The 16,944-nt window shown below is 45.4% G+C and overlaps 1 long non-coding RNA gene across 1 annotated transcript in view; it reads right to left on the minus strand.

Moving 5' to 3' along the window:
- Window positions 1-15,524, minus strand: part of LOC146428255 (uncharacterized) — a 26,900-nt gene extending 11,376 nt beyond the window's left edge. Inside the window, exon 1 of the long non-coding RNA XR_014856156.1 lies at window positions 15,289-15,524. This is a non-coding gene — a long non-coding RNA (uncharacterized LOC146428255). The remainder of the gene's footprint in view (window positions 1-15,288) is intronic.
- Between the last annotated feature and the right edge of the window lie 1,420 nt (window positions 15,525-16,944).

The raw sequence follows: 16,944 nt of genomic DNA on the forward strand, positions 1-16,944 counted from the left end.
AAACCCCTCTATGGTTTCTCATGCTTTCACAATTACAGTGAGGCTCTTTCCTCAACATTTACACCACCCCCTGCAGGGAATTCCCCCGGCGCAGGGCTAAAATTTACCAGGAAGGCTTGTAAACCCTGATAAGCGTTTCATCTCAAACAAGGCACAAACTTGGTTTCAAGCGAGTCTGGGAAATTTTCTTTTGCAGGCTCCGTGATTGTGTCGTGGAAGTTTGGGCTTTCAGAGCTCTGTGACCTGCCTCTGGAGCCCTCCGAAGCGATGGGGAGGACTCTCATTAATGTGAGGGTTCAAAGTGCTCCTGTCTGGCACTTGGGCTGTGACTCAGTAGGAAAGTACGAGAGCTGCGGTTGGGGACAGCCCTCCCTGAGCTGATCAGAGAGCCTGGGGGACTTTGTGGGAAGTGGCACAGGCGACACTGCCCGCGGCTGGGGTTTCTCCCCTTCCAGCAGACAGGAACAGAGTGTGCAGGATGAGGGTGTGCAGAATCAGGGTGTTCAGGGCTCAGGGTGTTCAGGGCTCAGGGTGACAGGTCCAACCCAACTCCTCACCAATTTCATTTGCATTAGTGACCACTGAGGTCACAGTTTGCACATCAGAGTGACAGTCACCATGGAAACCAGGAAAAACATCTGCTTGATGTTTGAAAGGAGCTGGGGAGCTGCTTGCTCCGGACAGGACACTCCTGCCAGAGTGCAGCTCCAACCGCAGAGATTTGATTTCCTTCATGTCTCAATCACACCTCCCTTCCCAGCCCTGCTCCTGCCACATCCTGGGCTCCAAACACACCAGGTTTTCCAGGTTCCTGGGGCACTGCCACTGCTTTGGTCCTCGGGTAAGATTCTGCCACAACCTAACACACAGTCAACCCCCAAATTCACACCCTGAAACCCCAACAGAAGCTCTCTTTTTTGTTCACACTGAAAAATCGAACAAATTTCAAATTCTTCAGAACGTGTATGCAAAATCTTGATGGTCATCATCTTATTATAATTATATGCTATATATAAAGGTATCTTATTGATAAACTCAACTACTTAAAATCAAAGTAATAATTAAACAAAACCCTGTAAAATGAAAATCCACAGTACCAGTTAGTTTCTGATGAACCCATACAAAAAAAAAAGCCTCCATTCTACACACTGAGCTCATATCTACTTAATTTTTACAACTTACAAGTGCCTAGATTTTACATTGGCCACTACCCTGCTTTTCATGGACCTTTAAATTAACAAAGAGGTGAACCTGGGACACTTTTTCTGTAGATTAACTCTTGAAACTGTGGTGTTTTGGGGACGGGAACTTCCTACAACATACGAACATAGCTCTAGAGTAGTAAATCTTTGATCTTTCTTTATACCCAGCATATCACAAAACAATTAATACTGTTCAGAAGTGTCTTACATATTCAGAATATGCTCCTGCATAAAGTTCATGCCCATGAACCCCATTTTAAATCAGTACTTGAGACTGATCAAAGGAAATCACTGACACACAGTCAGCTACAATGACACTCGCTGGAGCATAATTTAAATAAACACCATGTAAACAACCTCCTGAGACACATTCACGTTCTCTGAGAAGCAAAGGTGACACGAAAGGCAAAAGGGGGGAAGGGTTTAGTTAGATTTTCACTTTGTGTAACAGATACTGGTACCAGTACATTAAATGTGCACAGGAATGTCCCCAACCACTGAGGGCAGCTGCACAGAACAGTTCACGCCGGGATTGGAAACTTCTCAGCTCTCTGAATCTGGGTGACTGCATAAAAACCACTTCTTGGGAATGGTCTCCAACTTCAAACCCTACCTGGGAACAGTCGAGACAAATACCAGCCTGCATGGGCCAAAATTCTGCCAAGCAGCATTCCAGCACTTCAGTAGTACAGTATCATGTTCCACGTTTGAGGAACATTCCTGGGAACATTCCCAGGCATCCTTGATTTTACTAGCGTGGACACGGCCTAAGATTTCCAGATGCTCACTAGAATAAAGTTTTGTACTTGGACACTCATCTGAACAGAGAACTCAGGCAAACAAACAAAAAAAAAGGACTTTATTGTGGGAGATTGAGTATTAGAGTTAACAGCATTTCCTAGGAGGGATTCCAGGTCCAGTTTGGAGCACCTGGCAGAGAGCTGTGTGCTCATCAGACCTTCACTGTACCCCTCACTCCCCTCCTGCCCTGGAACAAACACGTCTGGCAGATCTCACTCAATCCCCACTGGCTGATCTTCCCTTTGGAATTAAAAAGGGATCTCCAAGCAGAAATCCCCCCCAGCTGTGGGGTGAAATCACAAGTGTGAAAGCCCACACAAAACACAGGTTCCTGCCCACGAGCCTGAGGTTTCCCTTCTCACCTCCTTCACCTTTTATTCAGCACAAAAACCACTTTTTAGCTCAGACAGACACCAGTGCCAGCTGCTGTGCAGATGCAGCTTCAGCCTCGGACAAAAAGTTCCAGGAAAACAAAAAAACACTCCGGGATGTTCAGAAAGGCAAACAGTAGGAAGAATCACTGGAAAAGGAAGAGAAAAAAGAGAGCATTTCTTTGTCCCCAGGTAAATCCATGAGTATGCCCACATTTGGGTCCAGTACTGAGCTTTTTCCCCATTTCAAAAAATGAAAATAGAACTGGAAAAGGTACAGAAAAGGAAGGGAAGGATTATAATAATTATCAGACTGGGCAATGCATTTTCTATAGAAATATTTTAAAGTGGCTTAAAAATCTTTTGAAACAAAAATCACAAAATTTTCATTTGCTTCTTTTGATTTCTAATTCCTGATGTTATTGGATCATATTTTCATGAGTTTTTCTCCCTCCAGCTTCAAAAGCTACAGAAACTGAGCTTTTTAAACACAAAACCAAGAGTCCTATGGCATGAATCTAGAGGTGGGTTTGACAAAAACTCCTAAGTATCACAATGTTAAAAACCAAAGAGTTGGCAAAATACCTCAAATTTGAGGAGGTGAAGAAATATGAGTGGCACTAGACGGACTTGAACAGCTGTACATACTTCAGCCCAAGATTTTAAAATTTCTGTCAAAATATTGCTGTGAAAAACCAACATTTTCCACGGAAAGCAGCTATTTTCAGTGAAAATGCTATTTTATCAAAACTCTATTTTCCATTAAACACAGTTTTGACAGAAATTTTTCAACTATCCTTATTCAGTGTTATGCTCTGTAGTTGGAAATGTTAGCAGTTTTTAGGCTGTCTCTACAACTGCAAAGATTTATAGGGACTTGGCAAAGATGGAAAACAGAAAAAAAAAATCTGATTTAAGACTCATCTCTGTCCTTCCATATTACACACATCCCTTGAAATTATTTTACAGAAGTTTAATAAAATACATGACAGTGATGCAGCACAGCAATGCTACTTCAAAGCTATTAATATTTCCCTGATTTTTGTTCCCCCCTAAAAATAACTGGCAAAGCATCACTCCTCTATTAGCCCTGGATAATTCCTTTTTGGTTTAACAAACTACAGGGGCCTTTTTTCCCTAGGCAGGTCCTGGTTCCTCTGGTCAGTGTGTTGATTTGGGGATTCTGTAGGTGGAGCTGCCCCTTCCTGTCCTTTGGGATTTGTGGACTGTGCAGAATTCCCTGCTGGAATTATACAGGACTCCCAGGCTGGCTGCTGCTGTATCACATTGCAGCCCAACCTGAATTAAAACTGGGGTGAAACAGAACCAGAGGGTGCAAAACAGCTATTTGGAAAATCAGAAACCCACTGTTGGAGAGGAGAAAGAAGCCCAGAAAACTTTTGAGTACTGTGTGATAAGAAGCACCTTTTGAAGTTTTCCAAAATGTATTTATGGGGTTTGGGGCTCCACAGCCTCCTCACTGTGTGCTGAATTTCAGCTAAACCAGCAAATCCTTGGGGGGAAAAAAAAAGTCTGGCACAACCCAGGCCCAGAAGACCTCGGACTTAAGGGAATGGAAGAACAAAACAGAAAACCAAGCCTGAAGCAGATGCAAGAGAAGGAATCTTCCATGCAACATCTCCACCTGACTGACTAGAGAATGATGCAGGGAAACAACAGGCTGTTTCCAAATCAGAGATGTGTACACATGTACACACATAGAATTTCTGCTAATTGTCTCTGTGGAACCCCTAAATATCCACAATATCATTATAAATCCTTCCTTCCTGCAAGCCAGCATTCCCCAGCCCGTTCCATCTCTCACTTCCCCCACAAAAATGACAGACTGACTCTAAGCTCCCACCTGCATAAATCTCCTACAGACAACCACAAATATTTTAGCTATGCTGATTTATGGAAGCACAAGCAAGACTAAACCAGGAGATCTATCCTCCATGCATGGTGACTGATGGCTCGCTGCAAATCTTTCCATTTAAAGCACTGTCACTTTTGCAGTTCCATAGAGAGAGAGAGAGAGAGAAAAGAGGAATAAAATAACCTGCAGTAATGCAACTTATGGCAGCTCCTGAAAAAAAAAATCCAAATACTTGAGCAACCTGATTTCTTCCAAGTTTTCCTGCATAAGATCCTTGCTACTAATCAGACAAATTCTATTTGAGAGAGGATGTGAAACAGCTGCAAGACCCCTTTAAATCCTCCTCTCTTCTTCCCCCATCCCATTTTGTGACTTTAACTGGCCACAGCAATCCTGATTTGCAGCCAGTAGGAAGCTGCCTTTTTAACCAGTGCTTTGAAGATGGTTCTTTAGTATCCACGGATTGAAACAATGAACCAATATGGGGATTCCCTGCTCACGCATAACTCTATCAGTAAACAAAATCAGGCTGCAGCTCCTGATTCCAGAGTCATTAACAGGAAAGAGTGGAAGAAGCTTTGGAGGCCACTAGGCCCAGGCAAGTCCCCTTGACCTCGGAGATCACCCACCACAGACAGGATCAGTCTGACAAGAACAAGAGCAGCACTGCTGAGTTTGCTCATGGGAGATAAAGGAGACAAACTGTGCCCAGCAAGAGCCCTGTCAGCGTCTGCCTCGGTGTCTGCACGCTAGGAAACAGCCCCATGGAGGCAAGAGCTTGCAGAGGACACTGAGCCCATTTCATTGTTTTAAGATTTGTGTTTTGCACAAGGACATCAACAGGGACAAATAATGCTGTTGTGGCAGCACTTTACTGCTCCTCTGCTGAGCAGTTTGGAGAGATGGGCTGGGACCTGAAGTCACAGAGTAAATCAAGAGTTTCTGCATCCCAGCTCCACCAACACCACATTCCCTGCACTGCTCCCTTCCCTGCACTGGGCTGAAGGTGCCAGTGGCACCTGTTGTCCCCAAGCAGGCTGGTCCCTGGAGCAGCTGGGCTTTTGCTGCCCTGCTGGCTCTGAGTGGCACATGGAGCCCCAGGGCAGCACCGTGGAGCAAATGCCTTTGGGGCAGCTCTGAAATTCAACTCACCAAACCTTGCTGGGCACAGGGTAGCTGCCTTTCCACATCCCAGCTCCAAGACAGAAACAGGGATAGTTGGTTAAAGAGAGCAGCAGCAGGTATTGTATCTCTGGAATGCAGAGCAGGACAGGCATAGCTGAACTGCAGTGGGTATTTCAGGGCATGCTACATTGTCTACATGGCTAATATACAGAACCCTGGGCTCAGTTTCCTCTCTAGGATCTCTAAATAATCATTTCCTTTCTCTAGGCCTTAACTTCCTCAGTCAGCACTCCCTGTGCTCTGTGCACCTGAGCTCCAGAGCTCCCACAGGGTGCAGGAGGAGAGCTCTACTCTGCATCCTGGAGGCAGGAATGGTGGAATAAACGAGGGGTCCACGGAGTCTTCGCAGTTCACAGGCTTGACCTACTTCAAAGGAGGAGCAGGGAGGGCAGTGGCAGGTTCACGCTGTGAAGAAATTGTTGCTGCTCCAACCCACCATGGCAGATTGCAGGATGCTGCTGTGAGGTCACCTGAACAGATTCACTACAGAATTCAAAGCCCCAGAGTGACCTATTTTACGTCTGATAATGAAATAAGATGCTGGGAATCGTTTCCAGAGAAGTACCTGGTCACTGACTGCAGAGAAATGTCAGTGTAGTCAGCACAGCCCTCTCTGGTACTGCCTGACCTGCTCAAATAAAATACATCCACACTTACTTTTAACCCATTATTTGTTTAGTTTTACATTTGAGAGCCTTACAAAGCACTCAGAGACAAACAACACAAGGAGAAACATCACCAGGGTCACTTTCTAATCTCAGACTCCTGTAAGTCAAAAGTAGTTCCTTAATGAGAACAATTTAAACCAGAAATTAAACCAGGGGTGTGTTTATACAGTTGAATAATTGATGAAGGGCCATTTGAAGAAATTAAGAGGAAGGAATTTCAAACCTGAAGCAGTAATTTTTGTGACAGTCCTGTCCTTTCTGACTAGCAATCCCTTGATAAAAATAGTGGTACGTATTCATAGTTCGCTACCAAAAATTAAGACAAATTTTCCAAATGAGCTCAACTCCCAGTTTAGGTACTTACATGATGGCTGAATTTCCAAAAACACATGGGACAAGATCAAGGCTGAAACAGTGTTTTGCTTTCTTTTGGTCTATATAAAACAGAGTTTTGGCAAAATCCAGAGGTTTCACTTCAACAGAAAAGGGGAGCTTGTTTACCACAAACCAGGAAATCTGCGCTTTCTGACTCTTTCTGCAACTCTAAGGACTTGTTTTTCATAAAAACTTCCCACTTGGAAAGCCAACAGAATCCAACAGCCTCAAAGGACAAGAAAGGCCTCCAGGAAAGGAACTGCTTGTCTCTCTAAGCTGACATTCCATAACAAACCAAACACAGACTCTCCCCTGCCCCTGTCTGACAGGAGATCTTTGGAATATAAAACATGGAAACCACGGATCACAGAATCCCCAGTTCAGTTCTCCTTGTTTCCTCCCAAAGCTGCATGACCTCACTTCTCAGGCACTGATCTGAGCAGGGAATGGGTGGGAAGTGGTTGGACCCTGGATGACTTGTTAGCACATTGTGCTCATGCTGTTGGGTGCACTTTTACCAGCATCCAATATTTTGGTTTTGCCTTTAGAACCAGAACAGGGAATTGAGAGGCTGAGAACATTTTTTTTTTGTGCAAAGAGGAAAATGCCTTTCAAACTGAGCAAGAAATCTGCCTCTCCAAACACCAAGAGGAAAAACTCAGGAAGCCAAGTGTGTGCAAGGTTTTGCACATATAAAAACATTCTCACAAAATGAGGGAATCTGTAATTTTGCAGCCTGGATTTTTCCCTCTGCAGAGGGACCAAGGACACTGCTGATGTGCTCCAGGTGCCTGGCATGCCAAGAGGGACAGATTTGTTGAGTATGAGCTGAGGATCCTCTGCCTGCTCCTCTCGCCGCAGGTTGCAGGATTGATGTTAAAACAGGCAGACTTCAAAACTGCAAAGAACATTCCTTTAAACACGAGGGTCAGATGGTTCTGATCAAAAGAAAATAAATCAGAAAAGCAAACAAATGCATTCAGGAGGACAAGTTTCACCATGAAAGGCAAGAGGGTCTTTTTTCTTTGCCTGCTTTCGCTCTTATCATCCTTAAAATAATGGTTTGGGAAGCAGATTTGAATATATGCCATAAAAAAATCTGTGGCCAGCCTGGAGGGAAGGGTGAAATACTCTGGATGTTCTAACCAATGAAATGATTTAATAACATCAGCTAGTACAGCTCACTTATAACTTTCATACTGTATTTTGCTCACTTGAGAATTCTTGACAGCTGTTAAGATGCTTTCCAGGCACCCAATTAGGGCAGAGGAATGGTACAATTCCAATAATTATTTTGAGAATTTGTCAGAAAATTAGAGTAAATGATCGTGACTTTTTTTTCTCTCAAAGAAAAAGGTATGATAGCTGACACTAAAATGTTTCTGGAGGAGCAAATGCTAAGGAAGTATTTGCACGTGGCAAACAGGCTGAAATCTGGGTAAGAACAAATCCACACCAGTTCACAGGGCTGAGGAAATCACTTCTCCAGACAGTCACAGACAATCAGGAAGGTCTGTTGCAGGTTTTATTTTTGGCTTGGTTAAATGTGATATATAAGATTATCAGACACACTGCAGAGAGATAAACCAGCATAGAACAGAGGCAAGATCTGGGCTATTTAATGAAACACCTTCTGGTAACAATTCAGCTACATAAAAGGTCTGCATCCTGCAAACCTTGCCAGGCTGAGCAGAGGGTCTGACAGTAAAATGGTGTTTGTATTTATTGAGGAGTTCATCTGAGTACAAACCTCTTCCCATCTCTGGATGAGCAGGAAGACACACTACACCAAAACCTGGACAAAACCCAGCTCTGTCCTGCTCCTCAGGCTGTTTGTGACTTGGCTCAAACCTGACTGTCCCCCAGACCTGCTCAGCACAACCAATATCTGGCACCAGGCACATGGTCTGGCTTAAAAAAAAGAAAAAATAAATAGCTTGGACAAAATGGGATATGGCTAGCCTTGTCATAAATTTGGAAGTATCCACACTCAACACAGGACAAGGCAATGCTTTGTGATCTGCATTACTGTTACTCATTTGGCTTCAGGATTTTTTGCAGGACAAGAACATTACACAAAGAGGAGAACAAAGCTCCTGAGCTCAGTTTGGGAATGCATCACTGCCCAGTGCAGACACAGAACTGCTGCAGAGGGCAGGAGAGCCCAGCAAAGATCTCCCTGTGATCTTGGTGCCTCTGCACAGATCCTCATCCTCCTAAAGCTCATGGAGCTGGATGGTGGCAATAGCTCCTGTGCTTGTCCAGTGGGACATGGAGCCTTTTGATCCAATGATCCTGGCTGGAAGTTGCTGGTACTCTTTGTGTGGTGAACTCAACCATTCTAACATTGCAGCTGCTCTGTGTGGCCAAGACAGTGACTGTCACAATGAAAGGGGGAAAGGGACATTCTGCAGGAAGACTGAAGAGATCTGAAGCCCAGATAGACATTTTCAAAGGCTGGGCAGAGTGGCAGATGCCTGTCCGGTAATTCCTCCTGCCTTCATCTTCTGAGCTGTGCAGTGGCTGTGACTAATATCAGTCCTCCCACTTCTCCAGCCTAGTCATTTCAGCTGATATTTTAGAGTGTACCACACTGTGCTGACATGCCTCCACCCTCTGCGAGCTTTCCTGTTCTAGAGAGAGACACAGAGAGAATGACTCATGCAGCTCTCCTACTATTCGAGCCTTTTAAGCAAATTCAAAGGAAAGTTTTAAAGGTGCTCTCTTGATTTGGGAATGCCTGGGTGGGGTTTTCTTTTTCTGCGTGCGCTTGTTTTGTCAAATACATGTAATTTTCCAACCTCTGTGATGCTGAGACGTTTTAATAATTCATGAACCTTCCTGACACCGTCAAATTGCAATTTGGAAATGTCAGAGGTACCCACTGGTATAGGCATTTTTGAATGCTACAGGAGAGGAAATGGAAAAGAAGGATGGTAGAATTAGGTTGCTAAATGCCATGTCTGGCTTGTGCTCTGTTTGACAGCCATAATTAAGAGCTGAGGTGGTAGAAAGAGGAAAGTGAAAAACCTGAAAGGAAACAGCACAAAAAAACCTGATACTGATGCTAATTGGTAACTTTGGAATGTTCTGAGGAAAAAGAAACACTGGGGATTGTTATTCAACTTCCAGAATGTGTATGCCATTTTAAAATGCAAAGTATTCTATTACCAAACCTGGGGTCTTTGGGGTGACCTAACTGTGGCATTCCAGTACCTGACAGGGATGGAAGAAAGATAGAGAGGGACAACTTACAAGAGCCTGGAGTGACAGGACAAGGGGGAATGGCTTCACACTGACAGGGAAGAGGTTGAGGTTGGGTATTAGGAAGAAATTCTTGGCTGGGAGGGTGGTGAGGCTCTGGCACAGGGTGCCCAGAGAAGCTGTGGCTGCCCCTGAATCCCTGGAAGTGTCCAAGGCCAGGCTGCATGGGGCTTGGAGCAACCTGGGATAGTGGGAAGTGTCCCTGCCCATGGCAGGGGTGGAATGGGATGAGTTTGAAGTTCCCTTCCAGCCCAAACCAATCTGGCATTACAAAACCAAATAATCCTGACTGCAATAAGAGCAAAGAAACAATAAAACCAGCAGGCGATAAGGACTTGAAAGTACCTCTGTGGGTTTGACCAAACTTGAGCTGTTTTGAAGGATCAGGCTGTATTTCAAACTTTCCTCAAGACACTGCAGATCCTGCTTGCAGCTTCGCCCAAACACAGCTGATTACAACAGCAACGCGATAATACAAAAAGGAGCTGAATCACCACAAGGCAAATCCTCACCCATGGGGGCTGCATGCAGCCAGCGTTGTGCTATGGACTTCTCACCATGAGGGACACTTTGTTTCTTAGTTATGTAAAAGTGTAACACTAATAAACCAGTGAGGGACACTCCCCAGGGCCGGGATCACTGCCCGCTCCCCCGGGAATGCTGTACCTCACAGGGCCGGGATCACTCCCCGTTCCCCCGGGAATAATGTACCTCTCAGGGCCGGGATCACTGCCCGCTCCCCCGGGAATGCTGTACCTCCCAGGACCGGGATCACTGCCCTTTCCCCGGGAATGCCGTACCTCTCAAGGCCGGGATCACTCCCCGCTCCCCCGGCAATTCCCACCCCGCTGTCCCCTGCCCCGCTGAGCTGAGGGCCCGCGCGCACTGGCGCCCCCTGGCGGCCGCTGCCCGCCCCGTCCCCCCGCCGCCGTCGGGGCTCCCGGAGCGCTGCGGCCGCAGAGGGGAGAGAGAGCCGGGAGAACGGGCTGGGAGCGGCCCGAGGGACGGGAACAGCCCGGGAGCGCCATGGGAGAGGAGGTGGAACGGCCCGGGAGCGCCCCAGGACCGAGCAGTAGCTGCCACATCCCGCGGGGCCGCTCGGGAAGAGCTGCCGTCGGGAGCGCTCCCTCCCTCCCTCAGGCTGGAGCTCTCTAGCCCTCCATCCCTCCGGCCCGCAGCTGCCAGGGTGAATCCCCCGGTGGATTTTCACAGCCGTCGGGTTTTGCCTCATTCATCCTCCCCCGGGCCCCGCACTGTCCCCCTGCCCGCTGTGAACGCCGGGTCGGTGTGTCCAGGGTGGGAAAAAAACCCTGAGCAAAACCCTCGAGTCACGACTTGAGCACAGAAGTGGGGACGGGACTAAGGCTCTTCTGAAGATGCAGAAGAAACTTCCCCCAAACCTCTTCACAGTTACACCGGGTGAAACACTGGGAAAGCCTTTCAAATTCAATCACCGCCCCAGTCCCTCTGACGGGGACAAGTTTGCCATCCCACGGCCGGGCTAAGCCGTGAACACGAATGTCCTCCCAGTTCCGTGTCGGCAGCGCCCAGGAGCAGCGTCTGTCCCAATGGGACTCGGAGCCGACATATGTCAGTGACTCACCCAGGCGCCTGCCGGATCGTTAGACCATGAATACTTCTCAAAAAGACAAAAAAAAAAAAAGGAGGAAAAAAAAAAAAAAAAGGCGGCCCAATAGCAGCTTCTGAAAAAAAAAAAAGGGATACCAACAAACAGCATCAACGCTCCCAGCCAGCTCAACCCCCCTTCCAGCCGGACTGTTTGTCTGACCTGGGAGGCAGCATTTTATCACTTAGAGATTGCAAGTTCGATTGCAAAGCCTAGGCTGATGGCTGGCTGGATAATTTGTCTCTCAGCTCCGAGAGAAATGATGGAAGTCAATTTGACAGCTGCGAGGCTCCCTAAGGATTCCAGACCCAAAGTGCACGGAGCAGTGACAGACACGCCGATGCACTGAATATCAATGAAGCTCTGCCTGGGAATAATGCTGAGGCAATCCAAATTGCACATGTTCAGCTGGAAGGTTATCACTATCATTAGAGTTATTAATTATTGTTATTATTATTTCTATTATTAAGACATAACAGAAGCCAAGAGCTCCTCGTGGTCTCGTAGAAAGCAGATGAGTTCCCAGCTCTGACCGACACGCTGCTCTCCAGGTCATGCAGCACGTTGATGGACTCACTGAGGTTGGAAAAGACCTCCAACACCACTGAGTCCAAGCTGTGCCTGATCCCTACCTTGTCCCCAGCCCAGAGCACTGAGTGCCTCATCCAGACATTGGACACCTCCAGGGATGGGGATTCCAAACCTCCCTGGGCAGCCCCTGCCAATTCCTGACCACCCTTTCCACAAAGGAATTCCTGCTGATGTGCAACCTGAAACGTCCCCAGCACAGCCTGAGGCCATTTCCACTTGTCCTTTGCTCCCTAAGAGCAGAGGCCTGACCTCTCTTCTGTCACAGAGTTGTGGAGTGCAAAGAAGTGGACCTATGGAAGGTTAAGAAGATCCTGCAGCAGAAACAGCCTTTCCACCAGCTGGAGAAGGAATAATCCTTGGTCTGGGCTAAGGGAAGAAATGGACTCATTTGGACCCAGCTTTCCTGGGACTGGAAACTCCATTGCCTTCTCTTCTCACGGTGCAGGGAGCTGCCCTGTGGATCTGGGAATGATCAGGCAGGATGCACAGCCAGGAAAGTCAGAACCAAAGGGAGAGGACAAAAGTGCTCACGGTTCTGGTGCGTGTTTAAACCAACAGCACAGACCTACTGAGCTGGGAACTGCACAACTTGGCTATCAGGACCTATCAGACTGCACTTTATGAGCTTAAAATAATAACACTCAAGCCCCTATCACTCGGTTTGCGGGATGGGTGGCAATAAAACTGAACATCCTTTGCTGTCACTTGCAAACACGGGTGTTCTCATGTGAAAGCCAACTTAAATTCTTTGCTTATTCTAACTTCTCAGGCTCCCTTGGCAAGCCTTGGGCAGTTGGCTTCAAGATTTTTAAATCTGAACTAAAATGCAGCATTTAAAAAAAAGAAAAAAAAAAAGAGGGAAAGAAAAAGAACCCCCACCTCTAAGCAAAATGGCTTTTGTGCTCATATTCAAAACCATCCCTTTTTTTGCCATTGGAGGAAGAGGGGTCAATTAAAGCAATATACTATAACCTGCTTACATAGCAAATTTATTCCTGAAAAACAGATTTACAAGGGAAACTCAGCTCAGTGGCAACACCATCAATTCAGTCTGAAGCAGCACGATTGTTTGGCTAAAACTATGGCAACTGCACAGACACTAACATGCAATCCTGCTTTATTAAATCAAACCTCCAGTGAATCTGTTATCACCATAGTAACACTTAGTTATTACATGGAAACATGTGGAACTACAGTTGGATATTAGCATCTGGTTAGCATCTGCACAGTCTCTTATTCACATTACTAAAATTATAATCCAGGCAGTGAAAAACTTAAGTAAAACTACAGCTTTAAAGCCAAGTCCTGGTCTCAGGTGCATTGTATTTAATGTCCAGGTCCACGGTACATACCCTATATCTGGGTTTATAATTAGGGGCTTGGGGTGGTATTTAGAGGTTACTTTATGTATCTCCTAGGATGTAAATGCACACAGTGTTGGTTGTAATAACATCCATGCAAAAAATTGCAAAACCATACGATAATTGCAAGTGACCTTCCCATGAGTGCTCTCCCAAGCAGGTTTGCAGGGTCTGCTTGGAGCATTCCCGAGCTCTGAGCACTTTCAAACAGAGCTTGTTTGACTCTTATTTATTTTAAGCCACCTGCCACAACATTTTTCCTGTCTTCTTCCTCCCACATAAAGTGTGGCACTTTGTATTCAGGCCAGTGCCATTTTGTGAATAAAGCTCAGAATCCTGCAGGCTGAGAGAAGGTTTAAGGCCCAAAAAGCTACACACGGTCAGGATGAGAAGTGGTTGAGTTATATCACTAGAAAGAGAAATTCCTGGGCTAAAAAAAAAAATAGGAATAAAAAAGGAAAAGTAGTGGTTTTCTTTTGGGCTAATAATAGATTGTTATGTACTTTTCCCCCCTCTACCACTGAAGCCCACATACTCTGACTCTCAGTAATCAAGTTTCTAGATTATAGAGAGAAGATGGAAACTAGTAAATATTCTCTGTTATTGAAATGTTGGTTTTTTTCCAGGATGTAGCATGTAGAAAATACAAGATAGAAGGAAATGTTGCACACTATTCAAAGTATGCCTCTCCTTGCCTGAGCAAAGTTTGTCATGCCAAAGGAAGGAACAGTTTCAAGCACACTTAAATTTTAAGGAAGTCAGTAAATTGAGACATGTATATTCATGATGAGCCTTTAACTGCTACCACGGAGAGTTTGATGGAGGTTTTGGGTGACAAAAAGACAGAGGAATACTTGAATCCATGAAACACAGAGCTACAAAGCTTCCTGATCTTTCCAGGTGTCCATTTAACACAGCCCACAAAACACCTGCAGAGCCCCAAGTGCTGTGGCAGCCCCAGAGCTCAAAGGGGCTCACAGATGACCAATCTAAAGAGCCTCTGCAAGGGCATCTCCTCCTTTCTCCACAGCCCAGGTGGAGCAGCTCCCTCATTCCTTAATTAGTGCCGATTGAGTAGAGATTGTCCCCAGCTGGGTGAGGGGAGAGCAGAACCATACGGGGGAGATCTAAATTGCAGCACTACCAGAGCAGGTGAGCAATGCTGGCACTATTTGGGGATGAGATGAACATCACTGGTGTTTCACATATACTTACATTCTTCAGTCTATGATAAAAAGCACTGCTTTGGCTCAAAGTACTGCCACAAACTGGAATTCAGAGCAACATGTCCTCCAAGAGCCATTTCCAGGCACAGAGCTGCACCACTGCACCCTGCAGCTGTATTTTGGTTCAAGAAAAGTGCCAGAACACAATTAAACACAACACACACCTCCACTAAGGGCAGACAACAGAAATAACAATGACTGAGACTAGGACTAAATTAAAATCTGCAGCTTTTTTTATGCTTTTAAATCAAGTCAGGTTCATAGATGCATTTTGTCTTTTATTAAAAGTTCTATAACTGCCTGCTGCCTCCCACATAAAGCAACAGGCTACAGACAGATAAAGACATAATCCTTCTCTGGGTAAGAAGCAGCTTTGACAAACCCAAAATTGCACCAGTAAGAAGCAATAAAGAACAGTTGCAGCACTAAGAACAGGTCAGACTCTGTGTTGCTCAGGAGTCCTTGAGAAATTCAAGCTCCACTGACCCAAGGCACACCAACTCTGCAGGAGAACACAGGTAAACCCCAGGGCTGCTCCTGCCTCCATGGCAAAGCTCAGGCTGTGTGCTCCCTGGAATTCCTCAGCACAGCTCTCACACAGTGCCCATTTTAAAGTTACTTCTTGCCTGCCTCTTACTTTTTTTTTTTTTTTTTTTCCTTTTTAAAGAGCGAAAGAAGCCCAACAAAGACCCAGAATGAACAACCCCATGTCTAAAAGTAAAAAAAATACTTGGTACATACCCCTGCTAAAGCCAAAAGCAGCACCACAGCAGGACTGATCCTCCTTTGGCTCTGATCCTTGGTGCTCCCTTCCCCACTACTCAGCTCACCTTCCAGGAGAACCTGCTGCTTCCAAATGGCAATATCGTAAGCACCTGTGAGAGAACTTAATTGGAACTAATTATCTGTTGGTTGTCTGGGACCTGAGGAGTCACAGCAATTACTCCAGTCAAGAAACAACCTGGGGGAGGGTGTTGCTTCTCTTCAGAAAAATGAACTAAGCTACTCCCTGAAGGAAAGTTCTTAAAGAGATGGAACCTGTCAGAGGCAAGTTAAATACAAGTCAGTGAAACCACACCAACCAATGATTTATGATTACCATTAATAAACACATCTCTAACAGGAATCTGGGTATGATCATCAAAAATAGGTTTATTCCTGCCAGCTTTGAAGTGATTACAGAATTGTTTGTTAGCAAGGCAGACACTGCCATGAAGATACATAAGCAAAGGGAAAGAGATGATAGTGAGGAAACTGGTATAATTTGGCCCGTGGTCTAATTGGGACTTATTTATCTCCACAGAGGAAAAAAGAAAGGCAGAAGTGAGCAGTTAAACAGGGAAGGAAGCTTAGCAGAAAGGACTGTGAGTTGGAAGAAATAGTTGTGAGCCTAAAGGAAAGAATTCAATGAAAACTGCAGAAAATTCTCTGGTGATTTATAACTGTACAGCTCTCATTCTATGAAATAATGATAACTGAAATTAAGTCCTCTTTCAACACTACAGGACATTTCCTTTGTGATGGAGATGAATCCCGTAAGAGCCCCAGTGAAATATTACAGTGTTGGCCAAGAGAGAGCAACAGCAACTCTGCAATATCTGTTTGCCTGTGTAGCACAGGTGCATTTTAACCAAATCTCCCAGGAGATTTGCCTAAGGCCAGACTGTTGCTGTAGAAAAAGACTAGAAAAGAAATATGTTTAAGTCAAAGCAAAGGTAAATTTGGCTGGACTGGTGCCTAATGGGAGGAAGGAGGAATAACACAACTCTTTAAAAGCAGCTCTCCAGTGGTTTGACTTCCCTGCAGCACATGTGCTTGGGAAGATGCAATCCAGGTATTTACTGTCAATTCTGTTGAAATGCAAAAACCAAAAAAGATGCCTTTCCTGGAAGCATAAAGAACAAATTCAGGACAAAGCAAGAAAGTTTACAGAGTACCTGTTTTTAGGAACAGCCAGGATAGAGGTTGTAAATGATATCAAGCAGCATTAATGCAGTATTTACACATTTTTAAAACAATTTAGCTCTGACTTCAGTGTCTGTGGAATCGAGCAGAAGGTGACCAAAGAAGGAGACAATGATGGTGTTCAGTGATGGGGAAAAAAAAAGCCAGGGAAAGGATTAAAACTGTGGTTACAGTTTTAGGGCAGGACTTGTTTTGGTGGAGGTTGCCAGTGTCAGTGTTGGTTATGGCTGGATGACAATAGGCAAAATTCTGTTCAGATTCAGAATATTGTTACATTTTCTTAGAAATCAGCTGCATCTCCTTGGCAGCAATTCTGGGCAGTTCATGAGCTCTTACTCCCAGCTCCTGATGTGAAGAAAGCAGAGGAAAGCAGAGGGTCTCACCTTCCCCTTCACTTCCCACCAGCCAACACTTCAGAAAACTTGGATTTTG

This window comes from Lichenostomus cassidix, chromosome 21 (assembly GCF_008360975.1).
Source record: "Lichenostomus cassidix isolate B80296 chromosome 21, HeHo_3.0, whole genome shotgun sequence".
Lineage (NCBI taxonomy): Eukaryota > Metazoa > Chordata > Aves > Passeriformes > Meliphagidae > Lichenostomus > Lichenostomus cassidix.